The sequence below is a fragment of the Pleurodeles waltl genome, chromosome 4_1, assembly GCF_031143425.1.
Source record: "Pleurodeles waltl isolate 20211129_DDA chromosome 4_1, aPleWal1.hap1.20221129, whole genome shotgun sequence".
In the NCBI taxonomy this organism is placed as follows: domain Eukaryota; kingdom Metazoa; phylum Chordata; class Amphibia; order Caudata; family Salamandridae; genus Pleurodeles; species Pleurodeles waltl.
The window spans coordinates 14,879,797-14,898,895 of NC_090442.1; the positions used below are offsets into that span (position 1 = coordinate 14,879,797).

A 19,099-nucleotide genomic window follows, 5' to 3' on the forward strand; every position below is an offset into this window, starting at 1 on the left:
GGAGGAGCGGGACACGCTTGTAGTGGGTACCAAGGGGTACTTACACTCTGTACCAGGTCCAGTTATACCATATTAGTGTAGAAGAGGTGTTTCTAGCAGCTTAGGCTGATAGAAGGTAGCTATAGCAGAGCAGCTCAGGCTGAACTAGGAGACATGCAAAGCTCCCACTATACCACTGGTGTCGTATGCACAATATCATAAGAAAACGCAATACACAGGTATACTAAAAATAAAGGTACTTTATTTTTATGACAATATGCCAAAAGTATCTCAGTGAGTACCCTCAGTATGAGGATGCCAAATATACACAAGATATATGTACACAATACTAAAAATATGCAGTAATAGCAAAAGGAAGTAATGCAAGCAATGTAAAGTTACAGTAGATTGCAATAGGAGCACATAGGTATAGGGGCAACACAAACCATATACTCCAAAAGTGGAATGCGAACCACGAATGGACCCCAAACCTATGTGAGCTTGTAGAGGGTCACTGGGGCTGTAAGAAAACAGTGAGGATTAGAAAAATAGCCCACCCCAAGACCCTAAAAAGTAGGTGTAAAGTGCACCTATATTCCCCAGAGAGCACAGAAGTCGTGATAGGGGAATTCTGCAAGGAAGACCAACACCAGCAATGCAACCAAAGTGGATTTCCGGACGAGAGTACCTGTGGAACAAGGGGACCAGGTCCAAGAGTCGTGACAAAGTCGAGATTGGGCAGATGCCCAGGAAATGCCAGCTGAGGGTGCAAAAAAGCTGCCACCGGATGGTAGAAGCTGTGGATTCTGCAAGAACGAAGAGGACTAGGAACTTCCCCTTTGGAGGATGGATGTCCCACGCCGTGAAGAAGCTTGCAGAGGTGTTCCCACGCAGAAAGACCGCAAACAAACCTTGCTAGCTGCAAGGGTCGCGGTTAGGGTTTTTGGATGCTGCTGTGGCCCAGGAGGGACCAGGATGTCCACACTTGGATGAGGAGACAGAGGGGGCGCCCAGCAAGTCAGGGAGCCCTCACAGAAGCAGGCAGCACCCGCAGAAGTACCGGAACAGGCACTTGGAAGAGGAGTGAACCGGAGCTCACCCGAAGACACAAAAGTGAGTCCCACGACGCCGGAGGACAACTCAGGAGGTTGTGCACTGTAGGTTAGACTGTCGGGGACCCAGGCTTGGCTGTGCACAAAGGAAATCCTGGAAGAGTGCACAGGAGCCGGAGCAGCTGCAAATCACGCGGTACCCAGCAATGCAGCCTAGCGTGGGGAGGCAAGGACTTACCTCCACCAAATTTGGACTGAAGAGTCATGGACTGTGGGAGTCACTTGGACAGAGTTGCTGAGTTCCAGGGACCACGCTCATCGTGCTGAGAGGGGACCCAGAGGACCGGTGATGCAGTCTTTTGTTGCCTGCGGTTGCAGAGGGAAGATTTCGCATCCCACGGGAGATTTCTTCAGAGCTCCTGGTGCAAGAAGGAGGCAGGCTACCCCCAGAGCATGCACCACCAGGAAACAGGCGAGAAAGCGGCAGGATCAGCGATACAAGGTTGCAGTAGTCGTCTTTGCTACTTTGTTGCGGTTTTGCAGGCTTTCTGAGCATACAGCGGTCGATCCTTTGGCAGAAGGTGAAGACAGAGATGCAGAGGAACTCGGATGAGCTCTTGCATTTGTTATCTAAAGAATTCCCCAAAGCAGAGATCCTAAATAGCCAGAAAAGGAGGTTTGGCTACCTAGGAAGGAGGATAGGCTAGCAACACAGGTAAGAGCCTATCAGAAGGAGTCTCTGCCGTCACCTGCTGTTTCCAAGATGGCAGAGGTCTGGAGCACACTGGAGGAGCTCTGGGCACCTCCCGTGGGAGGTGCAGGTCAGGGGAGTGGTCACTCCCCTTTTCTTTGTCCAGTTTCGTGCCAGAGCAGGGCTGAGGGATCCCTGAACCGGTGTAGACTGGCTTATGCAGAGATGGGCACCATCTGTGCCCATCAAAGCATTTCCAAAGGCTGGGGGAGGCTACTCCTCCCCAGCCCTGACACCTTTTTCCAAAGGGAGAGGGTGTAACACCCTCTCTCTGAGGAAGTCCTTTGTTCTGCCTTCCTGGGCCAAGCCTGGCTGGACCCCAGGAGGGCAGAAACCTGTCTGAGGGGTTGGCAGCAGCAGCAGCTGCAGTGAAACCCCGGGAAAAGCAGTTTGGCAGTACCCGGGTCTGTGCTAGTGACTCGGGGGATCATGGAATTGTCTCCCCAATGCCAGAATGGCATTGGGGTGACATTTCCATGATCTTAGACTTGTTACATGGCCATGTTCGGAGTTACCATTGTGATGCTATACATAGGTAGTGACCTATGTATAGTGCACGTGTGTAATGGTGTCCCCGCACTCACAAAGTCCGGGGAATTTGCCCTGAACGATGTGGGGGCACCTTGGCTAGTGCCAGGGTGCCCACACACTAAGTAACTTAGCACCCAACCTTTACCAGGTAAAGGTTAGACATATAGGTGACTTATAAGTTACTTAAGTGCAGTGGTAAATGGCTGTGAAATAACGTGGACGTTATTTCACTCAGGCTGCAGTGGCAGGCCTGTGTAAGAATTGTCAAAGCTCCCTATGGGTGGCAAAATAAATACTGCAGCCCATAGGGATCTCCTGGAACCCCAATACCCTGGGTACCTCAGTACCATATACTAGGGAATTATAAGGGTGTTCCAGTATGCCAATGTGAATTGGTGAAATTGGTCACTAGCCTGTCAGTGACAATTTGGAAAGCAGAGAGAGCATAACCACTGAGGTTCTGGTTAGCAGAGCCTCAGTGAGACAGTTAGTCATCACACAGGGAACGCATACAGGGCACACTTATGAGCACTGGGGCCCTGGCTGGCAGGGTCCCAGTGACACATACACTAAAACAATATATATATACAGTGAAATATGGGGCTAACATGCCAGGCAAGATGGTACTTTCCTACACAACCCCCCCCCCACCCAAACAAAGGACAATAAGACTAGCCATGACCTGATGAGTCTTCATTGTCTAAGTGGAAATATCTGGAGAGTCCAACTGCATTGGAGTGGGTACTCCCAGGTCTATGTTCCACTATATAGTCCATTCCCTGTAGAGATATGGACCACCTCAACAATTTAGGGTTTTCACCTTTCATTTGTTTTAGCCAAAGTAGAGGTTTGTGGTCTGTCTGAACAATGAAGTGAGCCTCAACTTCTTCAGTGCCCAGACCACAGCAAAGGCCTTCCTCTTTATGGCAGACCAACGCTTTTCTCTAGGGGTCAACCTCCTGCTGATAAAAGCAACAGGTTGATCCTGGACCTCAGAATTGAGTTGTGATAAGACTGCCCCTACCCCTAATTCAGATGCAACAGTTTGAACAATGAATTTCTTGGAGTAACATGGGCTTTTTAGGACAGGTGCAGTGCACATGACCTGTTTCAGCTCCTCAAAAGCTTTCTGACAGCTAGCTGTCCACAATACCTTTTTAGGCATTTTCTTGGAGGTGAGGTCATTAAGTGGGGCTGCAATGGAGCCATAGTTCTTAATGAACCTCCTGTAATACCAAGTGAGGCCTAAGAAGGCTCTCACCTGGGTCTGGGTTGTAGGGGGAACCCAATCTATGATAGTTTGGATTATCCCCTGAAGTGGTGCAATCTGTTCTCCACCTACCAGGTGTCCCAGATAAACCACTTTCCCCTGCCCTATCTGGCACTTTGAAACCTTGATAGTGAGGCCTGCCTTTTGCAGGGCCTCCACAACTTTCCATAGGTGGACCAGGTGATCATCCCAGGTGGAGCTAAAGACAGCTATATCATCTAGATATGTTGCACTAAAAGCCTCCAACCCTTGCAGGACTGTATTCACCAACCTCTGAAAAGTGGTAGGTGCATTTTTCAAACCAAAGGCCATTACTGTGAATTGGTAGTGCCCTCCAATAGTCGAAAATTCTGTTTTTCCTTTAGCATCCTCTGATAACTTGATCTGCCAATACCCTGCAATCAAATCAAAGGTGCTTAGATACTTGGCAGATGCCAGTGTATCTATGAGCTCATCTGCCCTGGGTATAGGGTGAGCATCAGTTTTAGTTACCTGGTTGAGACCTCTGTAATCTACACAAAACCTCATCTCTCTTTTCCCATCTTTTGAGTGAGGCTTTGGTACAAGCACCACAGGAGAGGCCCATGGGCTTTCAGAGTGTTCAACCACTCCCAGTTCAAGCTTTTTCTGAACCTCTTGTTTTATGCAGTCTCTGTAGGAAAGTACCATCTTGCCTGGCATGTTACCCCCATTTTTCACTGTATATATGTTGTTTTAGTTGTATGTGTCACTGGGACCCTGTCATCCAGGGCCCCAGTGCTCATAAGTGTGCCTGAATGTGTTACCTGTGTAGTGACTAACTGTCTCACTGAGGCTCTGCTAATCAGAACCTCAGTGGTTATGCTCTCTCATTTCTTTCAAATTGTCACTAACAGGCTAGTGACCAATTTTACCAATTTACATTGGCTTACTGGAACACCCTTATAATTCCCTAGTATGTGGTACTGAGGTACCCAGGGTATTGGGGTTCCAGGAGATCCCTATGGGCTGCAGCATTTCTTTTGCCACCCATAGGGAGCTCTGACAATTCTTACACAGGCCTGCCACTGCAGCCTGAGTGAAATAATGCACACATTATGTCACAGCCATTTTCACTGCACTTAAGTAACTTATAAGTCACCTATATGTCTAACCTTTACCTGGTAAAGGTTAGGTGCAAAGTTACTTAGTGTGTGGGCACCCTGGCACTAGCCAAGGTGCCCCCACATTGTTCAGGGCCAATTCCCCAGACTTTGTGAGTGCGGGGACACCATTACACGCGTGCACTACATATAGGTCACTACCTATATGTAGCTTCACAATGGTAACTCCGAATATGGCCATGTAACATGTCTATGATCATGGAATTGCCCCCTCTATGCCATCCTGGCATAGTTGGCACAATCCCATGATCCCAGTGGTCTGTAGCACAGACCCTGGTACTGCCAAACTGCCTTTCCTGGGGTTTCACTGCAGCTGCTGCTGCTGCCAACCCTTCAGACAGGTTTCTGCCCTCCTGGGGTCAAGCCAGGCTTGTCCCAGGATGGCAGAACAAAGGACTTCCTCTGAGAGAGGGTGTTACACCCTCTCCCTTTGGAAAATGTTGTGAAGGCAGGGGAGGAGTAGCCTCCCCCAGCCTCTGGAAATGCTTTCATGGGCACAGATGTGCCCAATTCTGCATAAGCCAGTCTACACCGGTTCAGGGGACCCCTTAGCCCTGCTCTGGCGCGAAACTGGACAAAGGAAAGGGGAGTGACCACTCCCCTGACCTGCACCTCCCCTGGGAGGTGTCCAGAGCTCCTCCAGTGTGCTCCAGACCTCTGCCATCTTGGAAACAGAGGTGCTGCTGGCACACTGGACTGCTCTGAGTGGCCAGTGCCACCAGGTGACGTCAGAGACTCCTTCTGATAGGCTCCTTCAGGTGTTGCTAGCCTATCCTCTCTCCTAGGTAGCCAAACCCTCTTTTCTGGCTATTTAGGGCCTCTGTTTCTGGGGAAACTTTAGATAACGAATGCAAGAGCTCATCAGAGTTCCTCTGCATCTCTCTTTTCACCTTCTGCCAAGGAATCCACTGCTGACCGCGCTGGAAGCCTGCAAAACTGCAACAAAGTAGCTAAGACGACTACTGCAGCTCTGTAACGCTGATCCTGCCGCCTTCTCGACTGTTTTCCTGGTGGTGCAGGCTGTGGGGGTAGTCTGCCTCCTCTCTGCACTAGAAGCTCCGAAGAAATCTCCCGTGGGTCGATGGAATCTTCCCCCTGCTACCGCAGGCACCAAAGAACTGCATTACCGGTCCCTTGGGTATCCTCTCAGCACGACGAGCGAGGTCCCTTGAATCCAGCAACTCTGTCCAAGTGACTCCCACACTCCAGTGACTCTTCAGTCCAAGTTTGGTGGAGGTAAGTCCTTGCCTCCCCACGCCAGACTGCATTGTTGGAAACCGCGTCTTTTACAGCTACTCCGGCGTCCGTGCACTTCCGGCGGAAATCCTTTGTGCACAGCCAAGCCTGGGTCCACGGCACTCTAACCTGCATTGCACGACTTTCTAAGTTGGTCTCCGGCGACGTGGGACTCCTTTGTGCAACTTCAGGTGAGCACCGTTTCACACATCCTCGTAGTGCCTGTTTCTGGCACTTCTCTGGGTGCTACCTGCTGCTGAGAGGGCTCCTTGTCTTGCTCGACGTCCCCTCTCTCTTCTGACGCAATTTGCAACATCCTGGTCCCTCCTGGGCCACAGCAGCATCCAAAAACGCTTACCGCACAATTTGCAGCTAGCAAGGCTTGTTGGCGGTCTTTTGGCAGGAAAACACTTCTGCACAACTCTCTACGGCGTGAGGGATCCGTCCTCCAAAGGGGAAGTCTCTAGCCCTTGTCGTTCCTGCAGAAACCTAAGCTTCTTCTGTCCAGTAGAAGCTTCTTTGCACCCACAGCTGGCATTTCCTGGGCATCTGCCCATCTCCGACTTGCTTGTGACTTTTGGACTTGGTCCCCTTGTTCCACAGGTACCCTCGACTGGAAATCCATCAATGTTGCATTGCTGGTTTGTGTCTTTCCTGCAATATTCCCCTATCACGACTTCTTTGTCCTTTGGGGAACTTTAGTGCACTTTGCACTCACTTTTCAGGGTCTTGGGGTGGGCTATTTTTTCTAACCCTAACTATTTTCTAATAGTCCCAGCGACCCTCTACAAGGTCACATAGGTTTGGGGTCCATTCGTGGTTCGCATTCCACTTTTGGAGTATATAGCTTGTGTTGCCCCTATCCCTATGTGTCCCCATTGCATCCTATTGTAACTATACATTGTTTGCACTGTTTTCTAAGACTATACTGCATATTTTTGGTATTGTGTACATATAACTTGTGTATATTTGCTATCCTCATACTGAGGGTACACTCTGAGATACTTTGGCATATTGTCATAAAAATTAAAGTACCTTTATTTTTAGTATAACTGTGTATTGTGTTTTCTTATGATATTGTGTAAGTGACACTAGTGGTACTGTAGGAGCTTCACTCGTCTCCTAGTTCAGCCTAAGCTGCTCTGCTAAGCTATCATTATCTATCAGCCTATGCTGCTAGACACCCTATACACTAATAAGGGATAACTGGGCCTGGTGCAAGGTGCAAGTACCCCTTGGTACTCACTACAAGCCAGTCCAGCCTCCTACATTGGTTGTGCAGCGGTGGGATAAGTGCTTTGAGACTACTTACCACTCTTGTCATTGTACTTTTCATAAGAGAAAAATATACAAAACAAGTTCAGTGTGTGTACACATAACTAAAAAGTTTTGCATTTCCTCTTTTCACTCTTTTCTAAAGTGCTGAAAAGTACTTCTAAACTTTCTAAAAAGTTCTAAAAAGTTTTAAAAGTTTTTTTTTCTGTCTTTCTAAAAGTTCAGAAACCTTTTTTCTCTTTTTCTATCACTTAAACTATTTCTAAAATGTCTGGCACAGGCCAAAATGTTGATCTGTCCAAAATTGCATATGACCACCTTAGCTGGAAAGGAGCAAGGAGTCTCTGTGTAGAAAGAGGTTTGAGTGTAGGGAAGAATCCTTCCTTGGAATTGTTACTTAACATGCTTAGAGAACAAGATAAGGCTAAAACTGCCCCATCTGTTGAAAAAGTAGCTAATGGTTTACAATCTGATCCAGGGACTCCCCCAGGAAAAGATTCAGGAAAGAAACTTCTTAGCCTGCCCATTACTAGACAGTCTAGCATAGTTGGTACTGAGGTGGAGTCACATCATACAGATGATGTGCTCTCACATTAGACTGTCAGCCAAGCTGTTAGGGTGCCCTCTGTAAGGGACAGGTCTCCTTCTGTTCATTCTCATCATACTTCTGTGTCTAGGAATGTCCCTCCCACCAACCCTGATGACAGATTGTTAGAAAGGGAACTCAATAAGTTGAGGGTGGAACAAACCAGACTGAAGCTTAAAAAGCAACAGCTGGATTTGGATAGACAGTCTTTAGAACTAGAGAAGGAAAGACAGAAGTTGGGTTTAGAAACCCATGGTGGCAGCAGCAGTATTCCCCATAGTCATCCTGCAAAAGAGCATGATTCCAGGAATCTGCATAAGATAGTTCCCCCTTATAAGGAGGGGGATGACATTAACAAGTCGTTTGCTGCACTTGAGAGGGCCTGTGTTGTACAGGATGTCCCTCAAAGGCAGTGGGCTGCTATCCTATGGCTATCATTTAGTGGAAAAGGTAGGGATAGGCTCCTTACTGTGAAAGAAAGTGATGCCAATAATTTTACGGTTCTTAAGAATGCACTCCTGGATGGTTATGGCTTAACCACTGAACAACACAGGATAAAGTTCAGAGAGACCAAAAAGGAGTCTTCACAAGACTGGGTTGATTTCATTGACCATTCAGTGAAGGCCTTGGAGGGGTAGTAAAGTTACTGATTATGACAGCCTGTATAACTTGATCCTGAGAGAGCATATTCTTAATAATTGTGTGTCTGATTTGTTGCACCAGTACTTGGTGGACTCTGATCTGACCTCTCCCCAAGAATTGGGAAAGAAGGCAGACAAATGGGTCAGAACAAGGGTGAACAGAAAAGTTCATACAGGGGGTGACAAAGATGGCAAGAAGAAGGATGGTAAGTCTTCTGACAAGGGTGGGGACAAATCTAAAAATGAGTCTTCATCAGGCCCCCAAAAACACTCTGGTGGGGGTGGTGGGCCCAAATCCTCTTCAAATCAGAACAAGGAAAAGAAACCATGGTGCTATTTATGTAAAATAAAAGGCCATTGGACAACAGATCCCAGTTGTCCAAAGAAAAGCACCAAGCCTCCTACCACTACAACCCCTACTGCTACACCTAGTGTCCCTACTAATAGCAGTGGTGGTGGGAGCAAACCTACTAATAGCCAATCCAAGGGAGTAGCTGGGCTCACTTTTGGTAACTTAGTTGGGGTTGGTCTTGTTAGGGAGACCACAGAAGCTGTGTTAGTCTCTGAGGGGGCTATTGATTTAGCCACCTTAGTTGCTTGTCCCCTTAATATGGATAAGTACAAGCAGCTACCCCTAATAAATGGTGTTGAGGTTCAGGCCTACAGGGACACTGGTGCCAGTGTCACAATGGTGATAGAGAAACTGGTCCACCCTGAACAACACCTACTTGGTCACCAGTACCAAGTAACCGATGCTCACAACAACACACTTAGCCACCCCATGGCTGTTGTAAATCTCAACTGGGGGGACGGGGTTACTGGTCCAAAGAAAGTTGTGGTAGCCACAGATTTACCTGTAGACTGTCTACTAGGAAATGATTTGGAGACATCAGCTTGGTCAGATGTGGAGTTGGAGGCCCATGCAGCAATGCTGGGCATCCCAGGGCATATTTTATGCTTTAACCAGGGCTCAGGCCAAAAAGCAAAAAGGACAGGGAAGCTTGGATCCTGGAACAATGGACCAAGTGCTCCCTAAAGCTAGGGCTAGTAGAAGTAAAGCACTATCTACTATCCCTCCCTCTACAGTGGATTCAACTTCAGAGGAAGAAGAATTCCCATCCTGTGTAGAACCTTCACCAGAGGAGCTGGAAGCAGACACTGCTGAGCTTTTGGGTGAAGGGGGGCCTGCCAGGGAGGAGCTGAGTGTGGCACAGCAGACCTGTCCCACACTAGAGGGTCTAAGACAGCAAGCTGTCAAACAGGCTAATGGGGATGTCAGTGACTCTCACAGAGTTTACTGGGAGGACAACCTCTTGTACACTGAGGCAAGGGATCCTAAACCTAGAGCTGCCAGGAGATTAGTGATCCCTCAGGAGTACAGAAAGTTCCTCCTAACACTGGCTCACGACATTCCCCTAGCTGGACATTTGGGGCAAATGAAAACTTGGGACAGGCTTGTTCCCTTGTTTCATTGGCCTAGAATGTCTGAGTACACAAAAGAGTTTTGTAAGTCCTGTGAAACCTGTCAAGCCAGTGGCAAGACAGGTGGAACTCCAAAGGCACCCCTTATTCCACTGCCTGTGGTTGGGGTCCCCTTTGAAAGGGTAGGGGTTGACATAGTTGGCCCCCTTGACCCTCCTACTGCTTCAGGCAATAGGTTTATCTTGGTGGTAGTGGACCATGCCACAAGATATCCTGAAGCAATTCCTTTAAGGACCACTACAGCTCCTGCAGTGGCAAAGGCCCTCCTGGGAATATTTACCAGGGTGGGCTTCCCAAAGGAAGTAGTATCAGACAGGGGAAGCAATTTCATGTCTGCATACTTAAAAGGCCATGTGGAAGGAGTGTGGTGTGACTTATAAGTTCACTACACCCTATCATCCACAAACAAATGGACTGGTGGAGAGATTTAACAAAACTCTCAAAGGCATGATTATGGGTCTCCCTGAAAAACTCCGCAGGAGATGGGATATCCTGTTACCATGCCTCCTCTTTGCCTACAGGGAGGTACCCCAGAAAGGAGTGGGCTTTAGCCCCTTTGAACTTCTTTTTGGACACCCTGTTAGGGGTCCACTCACACTTGTTAAGGAGGGTTGGGAACAACCTTTAAAAGCTCCAAAAAAAGATATTGTGGATTATGTACTTGGCCTCAGATCAAGGATGGCTGAGTACATGAAAAAGGCCAGTAAAAACCTTCAGGCCAGCCAAGAGCTCCAGAAGCAATGGCATGATCAGAAGGCGGTTTTGGTTCAGTACCAACCAGGGCAGAAAGTGTGGGTCTTGGAGCCTGTGGCCGCAAGAGCACTCCAAGATAAATGGAGTGGACCCCACACAATTGTTGAGAAAAAGGGTGAAGTCACCTATTTAGTTGACTTAGGCACTGCCAGGAGTCCCCTTAGGGTGCTCCATGTCAACCGCCTGAAACCCTACTATGACAGGGCTGATCTCACCCTGCTCATGGCAACTGATGAGGGACAGGAAGAAGACAGTGATCCTCTACCTGATCTCTTCTCTTCCACAGAACAAGATGCTCTAGTGGAAGGTGTAGTTTTAGCTGATTGTCTTACTGCTGAGCAGAAAGACCATTGCATAAATCTCCTGGGTCAGTTTTCTGAACTCTTCTCTACTGTGCCAGGTACCACTTCTTGGTGTGAGCACACTATAGATACTGGAGACAGCTTGCCTGTCAAAAATAAGATCTATAGGCAGCCTGACCATGTCAGGGACTGTATAAAGCAAGAGGTACAGAAAATGTTAGAATTAGGAGTGGTTGAGCACTCTGAAAGTCCATGGGCTTCTCCTGTGGTACTTGTACCAAAACCCATTCCAAAGATGGAAAGAAGGAAATGCGGTTTTGTGTAGACTACAGAGGTCTCAACCAGGTAACCAAAACTGATGCTCACCCTATACCCAGGGCAGATGAGCTCATAGATACACTGGCATCTGCCAAGTATCTAAGCACTTTTGATTTGACTGCAGGGTATTGGCAGATCAAATTATCAGAAGATGCTAAACCTAAAACTGCATTTTCAACCATTGGAGGACATTACCAGTTCACAGTAATGCCTTTTGGATTGAAAAATGCACCTGCCACTTTTCAGAGGTTGGTGAACACAGTCCTGCAAGGGCTGGAAGCTTTCAGTGCAGCATATTTGGATGATATAGCTGTCTTTAGCTCCAGCTGGGATGATCACCTGGTCCACCTATGGAAAGTTTTGGAGGCCCTGCAAAAGGCAAGCCTCACTATCAAGGCTTCAAAGTGCCAGATAGGGCAGGGTAAGGTGGTTTATCTGGGACACCTTGTTGGTGGGGAACAGATTGCACCACTACAGGGGAAAATCCAAACAATTATTGATTGGGTTCCCCCTACTACTCAGACTCAAGTGAGAGCCTTCCTAGGCCTCACTGGGTATTACAGGAGGTTCATTAAGAACTATGGCTCCATTGGAGCCCCTCTTAATGACCTCACATCCAAGAAAATGCCTAAAAAGGTATTATGGACAGCAAACTGTCAGAAAGCTTTTGAGGAGCTGAAGCAGGCCATGTGCTCTGCACCTGTCCTGAAAAGCCCTTGTTACTCTAAAAAATTCTATGTCCAAACTGATGCATCTGAATTAGGAGTAGGGGCAGTCCTATCACAACTTAATTCCGAGGGCCAGGATCAACCTGTTGCTTTTATTAGTAGGAGGTTGACACTTAGAGAAAAGCGTTGGTCTGCCATTGAGAGGGAGGCCTTTGCTGTGGTCTGGGCACTGAAGAAGTTGAGGCCATACCTGTTTGGCACTCACTTCATTGTTCAGACAGACCACAAACCTCTACTTTGGCTAAAACAGATGAAAGGTGAAAATCCTAAATTGTTGAGGTGGTCCATATCCCTACAGGGAATGGACTATACAGTGGAACATATGTAGGAAAGTACCATCTTGCCTGGCATGTTACCCCCATTTTTCACTGTATATATGTTGTTTTAGTTGTATGTGTCACTGGGATCCTGGTATCCAGGGCCCCAGTGCTCATAAGTGTGCCTGACTGTGTTACCTGTGTAGTGACTAACTGTCTCACTGAGGCTCTGCTAACCAGAACCTCAGTGGTTATGCTCTCTCATTTCTTTCAAATTGTCACTAACAGGCTAGTGACCAAGTTTACCAATTTACATTGGCTACTGGAACACCCTTATAATTCCCTAGTATATGGTACTGAGGTACCCAGGGTATTGGGGTTCCAGGAGATCCCTATGGGCTGCAGCATTTCTTTTGCCACCCATAAGGAGCTCTGACAATTCTTACACAGGCCTGCCACTGCAGCCTGAGTGAAATAACGTCCACGTTATTTCACAGCCATTTTACACTGCACTTAAGTAACTTATAAGTCACCTATATGTCTAACCTTTACCTGGTAAAGGTTAGGTGCAAAGTTACTTAGTGTGAGGGCACCCTGGCACTAGCCAAGGTGCCCCCACATTGTTCAGGGCCAATTCCCCAAACTTTGTGAGTGCGGGGACACCATTACACGCGTGCACTACATATATTTTAATACCTATATGTAGCTTCACAATGGTAACTCCGAATATGGCCATGTAACATGTCTATGATCATGGAATTGCCCCCTCTATGCCATCCTGGCATAGTTGGCACAATCCCATGATCCCAGTGGTCTGTAGCACAGACCCTGGTACTGCCAAACTGCCTTTCCTGGGGTTTCACTGCAGCTGCTGCTGCTGCCAACCCCTCAGACAGGTTTCTGCCCTCCTGGGGTCAAGCAAGGCTTGTCCCAGGAAGGCAGAACAAAGGACTTCCTGTGAAACAGGGTGTTACACCCTCTCCCTTTGGAAAATGGTGTGAAGGCAGGGGAGGAGTAGCCTCCCCCAGCCTCTGGAAATGCTTTCATGGGCACAGATGTGCCCAATTCTGCATAAGCCAGTCTACACCGGTTCAGGGGACCCCTTAGCCCTGCTCGGGCGCAAAACTGGACAAAGGAAAGGGGAGTGACCACTCCCCTGACCTGCACCTCCCCTGGGAGGTGTCCAGAGCTCCTCCAGTGTGCTCCAGACCTCTGCCATCTTAGAAACAGAGGTGCTGCTGGCACACTGGACTGCTCTGAGTGGCCAGTGCCACCAGGTGACGTCAGAGACTCCTTCTGATAGGCTCCTTCAGGTGTTGCTAGCCTATCCTCTCTCCTAGGTAGCCAAACCCTCTTTTCTGGCTATTTAGGGTCTCTGTCACTAGGGAAACTTTAGATAACGAATGCAAGAGCTCATCAGAGTTCCTCTACATCTCTCTCTTCACCTTCGGCCAAGGAATCGACTGCTGACCGCGCTGGAAGCCTGCAAAACTGCAACATAGTAGCAAAGACGACTACTGCAACTCTGTAACGCTGATCCTGCCGCCTTCTCGACTGTTTTCCTGGTGGTGCATGCTGTGGGGGTAGTCTGCCTCCTCTCTGCACTAGAAGCTGCGAAGAAATCTCCCGTGGGTCGACGGAATCTTCCCCCTGCAAACGCAGGCACCAAAAAGCTGCATTACCGGTCCCTTGGGTCTCCTCTCAGCACGACGAGCGAGGTCCCTTGAATCCAGCAACTCTGTCCAAGTGACTCCCACAGTCCAGTGACTCTTCAGTCCAAGTTTGGTGGAGGTAAGTCCTTGCCTCCCCACGCCAGACTGCATTGCTGGTAACTGTGACTTTTGCAGCTACTCCGGCCCCTGTGCACTTCCGGCGGAAATCCTTTGTGCACAGCCAAGCCTGGGCCCACGGCACTCTAACCTGCATTGCACGACTTTCTAAGTTGGTCTCCGGCGACGTGGGACTCCTTTGTGTAACTTTGGGTGAGCACTGTTTCACGCATCCTTGTAGTGCCTGTTTCTGGCACTTCTCTGGGTGCTACCTGCTGCTAAGAGGGCTCCTTGTCTTGCTCGACGTCCCCTCTACCTCCTGGTCCAATTTGCGACCTCCTGGTCCCTCCTGGTCCACAGCAGCATCCAAAAACGCTAACCGCATGATTTGCAGCTAGCAAGGCTTGTTGGCATTGTTTCGGCGGGAAAACACTTCTGCACGACTCTCCACGGCGAGAGGGATCCGTCCACCAAAGGGGAAGTCTCTAGCCCTTTTCGTTCCTGCAGAATCCTCAGCTTCTTCTGTCCAGTAGAAGCTTCTTTGCACCCACAGCTGGCATTTCCTGGGCATCTTCCCATCTCCGACTTGCTTGTGACTTTTGGACTTGGTCCCCTTGTTCCACAGGTACCCTCGACTGGAAATCCATTGTTGTTGCATTGTTGGTTTGTGTCTTTCCTGCATTATTCCTCTATCACGACTTCTTTGTCCTTGGGGGAACTTTAGTGCACTTTGCACTCACTTTTCAGGGTCTTGGGGTGGGCTATTTTTCTAACCCTCACTATTTTCTAATAGTCCCAGCGACCCTCTACAAGGTCACATAGGTTTGGGGTCCATTTGTGGTTCGCATTCCACTTTTGGAGTATATGGTTTGTGTTGCCCCTATCCCTTTGTGTCTCCATTGCATCCTATTGTAACTATACATTGTTTGCACTGTTTTCTAAGACTATACTGCATATTTTTGGTACTGTGTACATATAACTTGTGTATATTTGCTATCCTCACTCTGAGGGTACACTCTGAGATACTTTGGCATATTGTCATAAAAATAAAGTACCTTTATTTTTAGTATAACTGTGTATTGTGTTTTCTTATGATATTGTGCAAGTGACACTTGTGGTACTGTAGTAGCTTCACAAGTCTCCTAGTTCAGCCTAAGCTGCTCTGCTAAGCTACCATTATCTATCAGCCTAAACTGCTAGACACCCTATACACTAATAAGGGATACCTGGGCCTGGTGCAAGGTGTAAGTACCCCTTGGTACTCACTACAAACCAGTCCAGCCTCCTACAACATAGACCTGGGAGTAGCCACTCCAATGCAGATGGACTCTCCAGATATTTCCACTTAGACAATGAAGACTCATCAGGTCATGGCTAGTCTTATTGTCCTTCGTTTGGGGGGGGGTTGTGTAGGAAAGTACCATCTTGCCTGGCATGTTACCCCCATTTTTCACTGTATATATGTTGTTTTAGTTGTATGTGTCACTGGGACCCTGTCACCCAGGGCCCCAGTGCTCATAAGTGTGCCTGAATGTGTTACCTGTGTAGTGACTAACTGTCTCACTCAGGCTCTGCTAATCAGAACCTCAGTGGTTATGCTCTCTCATTTCTTTCAAATTGTCACTAACAGGCTAGTGACCAATTTTACCAATTTACATTGGCTTACTGGAACACCCTTATAATTCCCTAGTATATGGTACTGAGGTACCCAGGGTATTGGGGTTCCAGGAGATCCCTATGGGCTGCAGCATTTCTTTTGCCACCCATAGGGAGCTCTGACAATTCTTACACAGGCCTGCCACTGCAGCCTGAGTGAAATAATGCACACATTATTTCACAGCCATTTTCACTGCACTTAAGTAACTTATAAGTCACCTATATGTCTAACCTTTACCTGGTAAAGGTTAGGTGCAAAGTTACTTAGTGTGTGGGCACCCTGGCACTAGCCACACTAGCCCCACATTGTTCAGGGCCAATTCCCCGGACTTTGTGAGTGTGGGGACACCATTACACGCGTGCACTACATATAGGTCACTACCTATATGTAGCTTCACTATGGTAACTCCGAATATGGCCATGTAACATGTCTATGATCATGGAATTGCCCCCTCTATGCCATCCTGGCATAGTTGGCACAATCCCATGATCCCAGTGGTCTGTAGCACAGACCCTGGTACTGCCAAACTGCCTTTCCTGGGGTTTCACTGCAGCTGCTGCTGCTGCCAACCCCTCAGACAGGTTTCTGCCCTCCTGGGGTCAAGCCAGGCTTGTCCCAGGATGGCAGAACAAAGGAATTCCTCTGAGAGAGGGTGTTACACCCTCTCCCTTTGGAAAATGGTGTGAAGGCAGGGGAGGAGTAGCCTCCCCCAGCCTCTGGAAATGCTTTCATGGGCACAGATGTGCCCAATTCTGCATAAGCCAGTCTACACCGGTTCAGGGGACCCCTTAGCCCTGCTCTGGCGCGAAACTGGACAAAGGAAAGGGGAGTGACCACTCCCCTGACCTGCACCTCCCCTGGGAGGTGTCCAGAGCTCCTCCAGTGTGCTCCCGACCTCTGCCATCTTGGAAACAGAGGTGCTGCTGGCACACTGGACAGCTCTGAGTGGCCAGTGCCACCAGGTGACGTCAGAGACTCCTTCTGATAGGCTCCTTCAGGTGTTGCTAGCCTATCCTCTCTCCTAAGTAGCCAAACCCTCTTTTCTGGCTATTTAGGTTCTCTGTCTCTGGGGAAACTTTAGATAACGAATGCAAGAGCTCATCAGAGTTCCTCTGCATCTCTCTCTTCACCTTCTGCCAAGGAATCGACTGCTGACCGTGCTGGAAGCCTGCAAAACTGCAACAAAGTAGCTAAGACGACTACTGGAACTCTGTAACGCTGATCCTGCCGCCTTCTCAACTGTTTTCCTGGTGGTGCATGCTGTGGGGGTAGTCTGCCTCCTCTCTGCACTAGAAACTCCGAAGAAATCTCCCGTGGGTCAACGGAATCTTCCCCCTGCTACCGCAGGCACCAAAGAACTGCATTACCGGTCCCTTGGGTGTCCTCTCAGCACGACGAGCGAGGTCCCTTGAATCCAGTAACTCTGTCCAAGTGACTCCCACAGTCCAGTGACTCTTCAGTCCAAGTTTGGCGGAGGTAAGCCCTTGCCTCCCCACGCCAGACTGCATTGTTGGAAACGCGTCTTTTGCAGCTACTCCGGCGTCCGTGCTCTTCCGGCGGAAATCCTTTGTGCACAGCGAAGCCTGGGTCCACGGCACTCTAACCTGCATTGCACGACTTTCTAAGTTGGTCTCCGGCGACGTGGGACTCCTTTGTGCAACTTCAGGTGAGCACTGTTTCACGCATCCTCGTAGTGCCTGTTTCTGGCACTTCTCCGGATGCTACCTGCTGCTGTTAGGGCTCCTTGTCTTGCTCGACGTCCCCTCTCTCTCCTGACGCAATTTGCAACATCCTGGTCCCTCCTGGGCCACAGCAGCATCCAAAAACGCTAACCGCACGATTTGCAGCTAGCAAGGTTTGTTGGTGGTCTTTCGGCAGGAAAACACTTCTGCACAACTCTCCACGGCGTGAGGGATCCGTCCTCCAAAGGGGAAGTCTCTAGCCCTTGTCGTTCCTGCAGAAACCTAAGCTTCTTCTGTCCAGTAGAAGCTTCTTTGCACCCACAGCTGGCATTTCCTGGGCATCTGCCCATCTCCGACTTGCTTGTGACTTTTGGACTTGCTTGTGACTTTTGGACTTGGTCCCCTTGTTCCACAGGTACCTTCGACTGGAAATCCATCGATGTTGCATTGCTGGTTTGTGTCTTTCCTGCAGTATTCCCCTATCACGACTTCTTTGTCCTTTGGGGAACTTTAGTGCTCTTTGCACTCACTTTTCAGGGTCTTGGGGTGGGCTATTTTTCTAACCCTAACTATTTTCTAATAGTCCCAGCGACCCTCTACAAGGTCACATAGGTTTGGGGTCCATTCGTGGTTCGCATTCCACTTTTGGAGTATATGGTTTGTGTTGCCCCTATCCCTATGTGTCCCCATTGCATCCTATTGTAACTATACATTGTTTGCACTGTTTTCTAAGACTATACTGCATATTTCTGGTATTGTGTACATATAACTTGTGTATATTTGCTATCCTCATACTGAGGGTACACTCTAAGATACTTTGGCATATTGTCATAAAAATAAAGTACCTTTATTTTTCGTATAACTGTGTATTGTGTTTTCTTATGATATTGTGCAAGTGACAATAGTGGTACTGTAGGAGCTTCACTCGTCTCCTAGTTCAGCCTAAGCTGCTCTGCTAAGCTACCATTATCTATCTGCCTATGCTGCTAGACACCCTATACACTAATAAGGGATAACTGGGCCTGGTGCAAGGTGCAAGTACCCCTTGGTACTCACTACAAGCCAGTCCAGCCTCCTACAGTCTCTGACATGGTCAGGCTGCCTATAGATCTTACTTTTAACAGGCATGCTGTCTCCAGTATCTATAGTGTGCTCACACCAAGAAGTGGTGCGTGGCACAGTAGAAAAGAGTTCAGAAAACTGACCCAGAAGATGTATGCAGTTGTCTTTCTGCTCAGCAGTAAGACAGTCTGCCAAAACTACACCTTCCACTAGAGCATCTTGTTCTGTGGAAGAGAAGAGATCAGGGAGAGGGTCACTCTCTTCTTCCTGTCCTTCATCTGTTGCCATGAGCAGGGTGAGACCAGCCCTGTCATAGTAGGGTTTTAGGCGATTGACATGGAGCACCCTAAGGGGACTCCTGGCAGTGCCCAAGTCAACCAAGTAGGTGACTTCTACCTTCTTTTTAACAATGATACGGGGTCCACTCCATTTGCCTTGGAGTGCTCTTGGTGCCACAGGCTCCAAGACCCACACCTTCTGTCCTGGTTGGTACTGAATCAGAACAGCCTTCTGGTCATGCCATTGCTTTTGGAGCTCTTGGCTGGCCTGAAGGTTTTTACTGGCCTTTTTCATGTACTCAGCCATTCGGGATCTTAGGCCAAGTACATAATCCACTATGTCTTGCT

General features: G+C 48.5%; 1 protein-coding gene across 1 annotated transcript in view; it reads right to left on the bottom strand.

Moving 5' to 3' along the window:
* Positions 1 to 19,099, bottom strand: part of LOC138287250 (zinc finger protein 850-like) — a 242,176-nt gene that overhangs the window by 51,183 nt on the left and 171,894 nt on the right. The gene's annotated exons all lie outside the window — the stretch shown is intronic.